Here is a 7456-nt window from a genome sequence, read left to right as displayed (position 1 = left end):
CGTCACTATTAACGGGTCTCGAACGACTTCACGCAGGCGATAGACGCAGCCCGCTAGCTAGCCCGAGGCTAGCGCGTGAGCTAGTGATGAATCCGGATAGCACGTTAGAGTTTGTTATGTACATTGTTCAGCTAGCTCGCTAGCTTCCAAAGAGGCGATACACAAGTACGATCATGAGGTCAGCATTAGCAAGTAACAGAAGTCATTGGGAAGTCCCGCTAGTTGGATGGGCAGTGGACAGTTAGAGTGTCTGGGCATGACAGCAAGTATTTGTGAATAGTCGGCCTAATCAATGTATATAGGCCCACACCGCCAAGTCACTCACCCGACATAGATATCAAGCAACAGTCTCGGGTATCCCCGCGAGATATTCCTTCGCTTTAGCCAACGACCAAAATGAACGCAGACCACCGACCTTCTCCAACACAGATAATTTCGCGGGAGCGAATAGCGTGGGCCTCAGGCCTAGTTTCCATAGCCTAGACAGGACCACCTTGTATTCGCCTCTCTGTGCTTGAACCTCCGGCGTAAAGTCTTCGAAAATGGCCACTTTGTGATCGCCAAGCCTCAGATTACCCCTTCTGGTACGAGCCGACCGCATGATGAGTTCTCTCTGCTGAAGCCTGTTCAGCTTGACTATGATGGGCCTCGGCTCTTTGTTCACGCCGGGAGAAAACCTGCCCGCCCTGTAGGCCGACTCACAGACAGGAGGCGAAGGGAGGACGTCAGTTCCTAGTATTTTCTGCAGCAGTTCGGGCATGGTCTCAGAGAGACGGCCTTCACCGCTGGCCTCCGGTACTCCAACAATCCTGACGTTGTGGCGTCTATCCCGGGACTGCATCTCCTCCATTGCCGACTGTAGTTTGTTGACTTCAGCCTGCCTAGCCAGCAGGGCGGACTCGAGACCCACCATCTTCTCGCCCTGTAATGATACCTCCGTCGTTAGCATGGCTAGTTCGTTAGCATTAGCCGAGGAGACAGCGTGCATCGACTCCATCTTGTCTATCAGCGGGACTACCGCCAGCCGTATTTCTTCCGATATCTCACGATGGAGGTTGACACAAAAATCCGCCAACACTTTCTTCTGTGCTTCAGCGAAGCGTGTCTCAGAGTCTGCGTGTAGCTTGGTCATGACCAAGAGCACAGCTTCGCTTATCTCCCCGACACCGGGCGACGATGCGGCCAGGCCCGGTGGTGGTGGTTTGCTGGTTGGGGCGCTCATGGCTCTGGTTTCCACCCCCGTCATCGCAGAAAGTCGAAAAAAAGTCGACGACAGTATACTAAACACGACGACCTAGCAAACAGATAAAAAACAAATAAAAATAAAATAAAGACTAATGGGGAGAAACGTATATTCAGCACGGTAGAAGGGAGCTCATGTGAAACACGTCTACTCCATGATCGCTCAGCTCCGCCCCCCCCTCAGACTCATTCCCTATGGTTACACAGCCTTCCTGGATGGATTATGAATGGAAATAGCAAATAAAAGAAATAACGATCAAATAACGACTATACTCGTTGTTGGCGGAGAATGAGTTAAAGTGAAGTGGTCACGGAGCTCGGAAAAGTTACGCCGCCATCCGATCTGAACGTAAACCAGAAGTCGAAATATAACAGATTTATACTTTTGTTATTGCCAACTATGGCCTGTTTTTGTTTTGCATCTAGAATTTCGCTGACACACAGAATCTTTCTGCGTGTCCTCTCAGAATCTCTTTTCTGTTTTGCATCTGGAAATTCACAGACACACATAATCCTCATGTGTGTGTGTGTGTGTCTGTTTGCAGAAGTTCACATTTAGGTTACACTATGCTGCCACACTCATTACATCTCTCTCTCTATTTCCATATTCAAAACAATACATTATATCAGATAAGATATAGGCGTATGCCACCACATCTTCACTGCTATGTCAGGGAGAATTTAGGTGTGGGGGGTGGTTAGGTCTGGGGGAGATGGTTAGTGAACTATGGTTAGGGGTGCGTCGGGGGAATGTGTGTGAATGTGTATGTATGTATATGTGGCTGGGGTCGGATCTGCAAAACCTTTTTTGATCTTAGATATTTTCTATCACTACTGTCTAATATAGGGTGATGGCGGGTCTTAAGATCGAGGTTTACCTGAACACATTAGATATAATAGTATAGTAATATAATATATAGATATAGAGAGAGAGAGAGAGAGAGAGAGAGAGAGAGAGAGAGAGAGAGAGAGAGAGAGAGAGAGAGAGAGAGAGAGAGAGATACAGAGATATAGACAGAGAGACATTTATAATAATAATAATTATTATTATTATTAAATAGAAAAATGTTCTATAGGCTTGCCATGGTAGTCAGTGATACTGGTGTCATTCTGTGTTCAGGCATCCATACTTATTGAAAAAATGCTCATATCCAAAAGTAGTAGATAGATATAGGTCATACATGTAGGTATGCATTTGGTTACACACACACACAGAAGTGTTCTCAGACCGGTCATTGTGTGCATCACTATATACAAGAAATGACAAAAACACAACTGGAATAGAATATCACACAATTTTATTAAAAAGACAGAGAATAATAATCAACAAGAAACATCAACTGTATCAATTGTATTGTACAATGAACAACCCTATATATCACTTTTGAATTACAATAATAATACAAGGTGCCTCATATGATATTTGGCAGAGAGCGACCACGATGAATTTAGGCAAAATCTACATGTACAAAAAAAGTTAAAAATAAAATTATGCACATGTATAAAAAAAATAATAGGTGTCTCCTCATTGTATCTGCCTGTTCTGTATCACACTTAGTGATATGCGAAAAAGCAGTTCCTGTCTGGAATGAGACAGAGCGCCACACCACATTCACAGCACTTCCAGGGGGTCTTCATCTTACAGTGGACACAAAACAGGCGGCCAGCCGTGGCCTTCTGGGATTTATCTGCCTGTTGCGTGATCGCCACAGGTGAATGGTTCCTTGGTAGGCGGTCCACTGGTGCCGTGGGTAGATTGTCCACTGGCACCTGTACAACTGTGAGGCCACACAGCTCAGCTATCAGCTCCTGCTGGAAGACCAGGTGGGTCATCGGCTGCACCTGCTGCTCCCTGCAGAGCTCCTTGTGAAGAAGGTAGGAGTTAGTGGCGGCAATGTCCAGATAGTGGTAGAGCAAAGTCCGGTACCAGCGCATGGTCTTGTGGTGTGCAGAGTAGTACTGGATGAGTTGGTCAGACTCCTCCCATGTACTTGTTGTACTCCAGGACAGATGTTGGGCATGCAATGTTCTCAATGGACACGCCGCCCTCGTCGCTTCCTGATTCTACTGCGCAGGCGCACCAACCGACCTGTAGGAGTCGCTGTCCACAATGTCCTATCCCCACGCACATGTGCCTTTTATGTTCTATGAATGTTCATCAATGTGCTTGTCCCTCTTAAACAAATACAATTTAAAATAAATGACCTTATTATGGCCAAGTCATACATCTATGGATCGGGCCAAATATCCTCTTTCCAATGGCAGAGTTCAATCTGGATTTAGAACCACTAGGCGCCCATAACAGGGCAGCAAAGACTGAATGAAATCTACTGTAAGTACAGTTACTTTTTTATAATGTAAATTGTTTCTTTTCTAGACGTTCACAGAAAGGTAAAGAAACAAACTATGTTCTATTTTATGGCAATAATGTTGTTTTTTCTTTTTTTTAATCCACTTTTTCTCCTTATTTATTTTTCTCCCATCCCAATTCTCCCCTCCCCTGTCTTGAACGTTGCTCGACTATGCCCCCCACTGGTCGGTTGTAGAGAGGATAGAAGCCTTGCATCACGTGTTCCCTCCGGCACACGAGGAGGCAGCCTGTCACATCTTTTCGCCCTGCCAGCGCGGACTCTCATTGGCGAGGTGTGACGCATGGGAGGTGTAATGAAGCTCTTGGTGGTTAGGAAATGTAGTCAACAACACAGGGTGTCTAGTCAGGACACGGGAGGCAGGAACGTTCTTTGATGAGTTTTATTATCAATGGTCAGACAGATGCACCGGCAATTTCTACTTCTATTTCCCATTAACACGGTGGGAGTATGTGAGAGTGTGTGTGTGGTTCTAAATGGGGAGGAAACAAAGACATCAGCGTTACTAATACTTATTAATCAGTCTGTTATATACTATACAATATACTGTTGCTACAAGTAACATAAACCTCACGAGTGGAACTACTAATGGGGATAAGCAGTGCTTTACCTGTACTAGTTACAGGGACAAACTGTGCTAAACAGATACTAAATACTATAATCAACAACATAGATTATACCCAATAGGCTAGATTATCACTATAAACATACTGGTAAATTGCTTCCTAAACAGCTGGTAGAATTATAACATTAGTATAAGCCTTAACCATATAGATCACCAACAATAACTAAGCGTCCTCATTATGCACATATTTAACACTTAGTTGTGATCAGGGACGCACACATGAACTGAAGGAATCACTAAGCCCACTAGTATATATAGATGCTGGCTATCGACTGACATGTCTAGACATGTCTGAGGCATCCAGCTGCAGAACAGCAGAGCAGCCCCCCACAGCCTTTATGTCTGAGAGGCGTCCAGCTGCAGAACAGCAGAACAGCAGAACAGCACCCCACAGTCCTTATGTTAAGGCTTAGGTTCTGGAGAACCACCATCATCAGTGTACCAGTGGGAGGTCCTGCCCTTCGGGACAACATGCAGCCCCTGCTGTGCAACCTTTGCCCTCCAGAAACATGTCATCGAGTCTAGCCAACCACCTCAAACTGAACCTAAGCAAAACAGAATTGCTCCACCTGCCGGCCAAATCCTTCCCCCTGACCGACCTCTCCATCACAGTCGAGAATGCAGCTGTGACCGCATCCCCGACCGCCAAGAACCTTGGTGTTGTCCTCGACGACCAGTTGAACTTCTCTGCTCACATCGCGACAACCAGAACCTGCAGATTCCTCCTGAGCAACGTCAGAAGGATACGCCCCTTCCTGACAAAAGAAGCCACCCAACTCCTCGTCCAATCAACAGTCATCTCCCGCCTCGACTACTGCAATGCACTGCTAGCTGGCCTCCCGGCCACTGCCACCAAGCCTCTTCAACTCATTCAAAACGCAGCGGCCCGCCTGATCTCAAACCTACCGAAGTCGGCCCATGTCACCCCACTTCTTAGGGGGCTTTCACACTCAGCCTTTTGTATCTAATCACCGTCCCGGAGCACGGGGGGCAGTGTTCTCACTCACCCCTTTTGGGGTGCGAAACGGTGCTGAATCGTTTCACCCCCCGCTGAACGGGATCAGCTGGCAGAGGTGGTCTCGGGGTCGGTCCCGGGAGAACGGGGGGTGTGGCTTTGCGAGTTTGTACCTTTTCACGGGCGTGGCGCCTGGTGCTGACATAACGTCATAAATTTTGTTTGCCATTGCTATGTCTATACATTGTTCGAATGCATTTATTTCTATTAGACCAGTGGTGCCCAACCAGTCGGCCGTGGTCGACCAGTAGATCGCTCAAAACGCTCAAAAGCGGACTCTACAACAATCCATTCGTGATAAAATGGGGTGGGTTATATTGACGAGGCTTGACAACAGAGGTTCAAATATAACTTCATATTTATTGGCAATTTGTTCATTTTATATCAACATCCAGAGTCCGCAGTCGTGTTAAGACATTCCTGTTTACATTTTCGGTCGACCAGTAGATCAATGACATTCAATATAATCGATGCGAGCAATGTTACTAGTATGTTGCATGTAGTAACGTTAGCGTTAGCCGTTAGCTTAGCGTTATTGTTACCCCTGCAAAACGATCAAAAGCGGACTCTACAACAGAGTTCCATTCGTGAGAAAAGGGGGGTGGGTTATATTGACAAGGCTTGACAACAGAGGTTCAAATATAACTTCATATTTATTAGTTATTTGTTTCTTTATATCAACATCCATTCTCCAGTCTCCGTGTTAACACTTCCTGTATTTACATTTCGAGCGTGACATCATCGACTACGGCAAGCTTACAAGCTCAAAACGCAAACCGTAAACAAAACCCAGAGCGCACCCAGACTGAAGTGTGTACACAAACTAGAGGGGGGAGAGGGGGGGGGGGGAGTTCGAATCAGATCTCGGAACGGGCAGAACGGAACGAAATAGAAACGAATAGGGTGAGTGAGAAAAGGCCCTTAGAGACCTGCACTGGCTCCCCATTGCTGCACGTATCCGCTTCAATGCCCTCGACCTAGCATACCGTGCGGCAAAGGGAACCGCTCCCGCCTACCTCCGGTCAATGGTCTCTAACTACACACCCTCAAGACCCCTACGCTCTGCATCTTCTGGCCGCCTCAGACCTACTCCTATCCAAGCTCCCGGAGGGTCATCAAAGAGAAGCCGCCTATTCTCAGTCCTTGCCCCACAATGGTGGAATGAACTACCCATCCCAGTTAGGACAGCCGAATCCCGTCCAATCTTTCGCCGTCGACTAAAGACTCACTTCTTCAACCATTATCTGAAATGATAAAAAAAAATTAAAAATTAAATATATATATAGCTAACCCTGACTAACCTTACTGTCATGCACTTGTCCTAATAAACTAACCTACACTGTAACACGCAACACTTTGATGAACATTGTTACTCAGCTGATAGAGTTGTACCCTTCTTGCTGTCTTGTCGTACAGAACTTGTACTGTAAGTCGCTTTGGATAAAAGCGTCAGCTAAATGACTAAATGTAAATGTAAATGTAGACACAATTCAGCCACGGGAGACGTATAAGGGTCATTTTCAGGCAGAGTGTGCAAAGACACACAGCAAAGTGATCTCACATCATCAGATCTTTATGACCAGAGCTAAAAAATCACATTGAAATGACAAGTGTAATGGAAGACTGTGACTGCCAGATACCACCAAAAGTCACGTAAAAGAGTAAAACATAAAATCGAAGTGCTCTCTGCTGTTATACTCGATCGATACCAGTCTACTGCCTTCACTGCTTATACTGTAGCTGCCTTACACTGTACTCATAACTACTTACCTCAACCTATAGTATATCCATATAACACTGTAGGATAGCCATGTACAATAACACTGTATATGCCGTGTATAGATCTATCTATATCTCTATATACCCGTTTACATGCCTGTATACATACCCACTCTGTATATTCAATTCAATCCTTTATTTATTCTCGAAAAGGACAATTGAGGTGACTCTCATTTTCAATGTCGTCAAGACTTAGACATTTCAATACATAATTATATATATTTTTTTACAATATAATAATAATAAATAATAATAACTCTATATAGCACCTTTCACTCATGGACCGCGGGCCAAAGTGCCCCACAACAAATAGCATAAAATGAACATAGGCATAAAATCTGCATAGTTGACAGAATAAAAACAATGCATAAAATGCAGACATAAGAATAGGTATAAAAGACAATAAAAGTAGTGCAACGTAGAACG

This window comes from Notolepis coatsorum, assembly GCF_963971535.1.
Source record: "Notolepis coatsorum genome assembly, chromosome: 2".
Taxonomy (NCBI): domain Eukaryota; kingdom Metazoa; phylum Chordata; class Actinopteri; order Aulopiformes; family Paralepididae; genus Notolepis; species Notolepis coatsorum.
The sequence above is the reverse complement of the archived record's forward strand: the minus strand, read 5'-3'. Positions refer to the sequence as shown.